The 1,947-nt window shown below is 46.2% G+C and overlaps 1 protein-coding gene across 1 annotated transcript in view; it reads right to left on the minus strand.

The window, feature by feature from the left end:
- Positions 1–1,947, minus strand: part of LOC111649748 (MAM domain-containing glycosylphosphatidylinositol anchor protein 2-like) — a gene marked incomplete at its 5' end in the record, with an annotated part of 8,735 nt that overhangs the window by 3,563 nt on the left and 3,225 nt on the right. The gene's annotated exons all lie outside the window — the stretch shown is intronic.

A 1,947-nucleotide genomic window follows, 5' to 3' on the forward strand; every position in this document is an offset into this window, starting at 1 on the left:
CCAGGACCAGGACCAGGACCAGGACCAGGACCAGGACTGATCACTGATCACGTCTCTTATTGAACGGTAAAAAACTGTGTTTGATGTCAAAACATCCAGCATGTTCCTAAAAGGGGAGGAGCTTCACATTGTAGCAAATCAGGTTTCTGTCAGTTAATGTTTTCATTCCTCCGCCCGGCGACAGTCAGAGCAGCAGCCATTTTGTTTTCAAGTTGTCTGTCTGTCCCATTCTCATGGACACTATATCTCAGTAACACCTTGACAGAACCGTGATCAGATTCTGGTGGCTAAAGTTCAAAGGTCAAGGACACGGTGACCTCACAAAATGAAGTTTTGGCCTTGTGAGCCCGATATCTCAGTAACGCCTCGAGGGAATCCCTTCAAATTTGGTAAAAACATTCACTAGGACTCAAGGATGAACTGGTTAGACTTTGGGGGTCAAAGGTCAAAAAACCTCACAAAAACCCTTTTTAGCCATAACTCAAGACTTCACAGGAATTATTACAAAATTTCCCACCAACGGTTCATATTTTCTATGACTCTGGATAAACAGGATGTGACCTGGAACTAGTCTGAGTGGCGGAGGGATACGACCACGAGGAGGTGACTCTGGCTTCCTGTTTCTTTTGGATAAAAAAAACCTTCAAGTGTCACATTTAACTGCAGCTGGTAAAGAAAAGAACATCTGGACCGGTCCAGATGATTTATGTCTCACATTTAAAACAAGACGAGGATCATCTGGTCCAGTCAAGGTTTAGTTACAACTCTGGCCTGTGTGGATGGATATTGACTATTGATTAAATATTGAATTTAAAATGTTGATTAGCTGAGCTCGGACGACTGTTCCTCACACACAGAAGTGATCAGCAATCATTCAGGGAATCAATAAAGAACTGGATTGATCAGCAGAACCAATAATGTTTCAATAAATTTTATCAATCCTCTTCCTAATTACAGCAACACTGAACAGCTGGATAAGAAGTGTGGGGTTCCCGCCAACACACACACACAGACAGACACACACACTGCAGTCTGCAGACAGGCCAGGAGGTTGTAGTTCAGATCACAGTGTGTGTGTGTGTGTGTGTGTGTGTGTGTGTGTGTGTGTGTGTGTATAAATAGCTTCAGTTCATGAGGCGAGCAGCTGATTGTCCTTGTTCATTAAGATTAAAGAAGAACGCCTCAGAACAAAACCCTGTGTGTGTGTGTGAGTGTGTGTGTGTGTGTGTGTGTGTGTGTGTGAGTGTGTGAGTGTGTGTGTGTGTGTGTGAGTTTGTGTGTGTGTTTCACTGCGTCAGTAAAAGGTCTGTTGCATAACTAGGAATGGATGCAGTGGCTTACACACGAAAGTCACTGCGCGCACACACACACACTCACACACACACACACACACACACACACACACACACACACTCACACACACACACAGGTCCAGTACTGTCAGTACACAGTAGTACTGTGTGTGTGCAGTAGTAGTAAAGTAGTACTGCTGATGAAGACAATGAGATTGTGTTGAAAGGTCCAGAACAGTGACCCTGAGTTAAGATGATGTCACAGCTTTAACATTTCAATGTCATGTTCTTTTTTTTCTCTGAACTTTATTGAAGCTGATGTGGTCGACAGCAGCTGGTTTCCAGATGTTCATCACTCACACTGACTATCACTCCTCTGCTGAGCTCCTGACTCCTCCTCCTATCCTCCTCCTCTTCCTCTCCTCCTCCTCCTCCTCATCACAGCCTCTTCCTCTCCCTCCTCCTCCTCTCCTTCTCTCCTCCTCCTCTTCCTCCTCCTCCTCTCCTTCTCTCCTCCTCTCCTCCTCCTCCTCTCCTCCTCCTCATCACAGCCTCTTCCTCCACCTCCTCCCCCTCCTCCTCTCCCCCTCCTCCTCTCCTCCTCCTCTTCCTCCTCCTCCTCTCCTCCTCTTCCTCCTCCTTCTCTCCTCCTCCT

This window comes from Seriola lalandi, unplaced genomic scaffold, assembly GCF_002814215.2.
Source record: "Seriola lalandi dorsalis isolate HSWRI2012SDOR001 ecotype SW California unplaced genomic scaffold, Sedor1 jcf7180002051942, whole genome shotgun sequence".
NCBI classification, from domain to species: domain Eukaryota; kingdom Metazoa; phylum Chordata; class Actinopteri; order Carangiformes; family Carangidae; genus Seriola; species Seriola lalandi.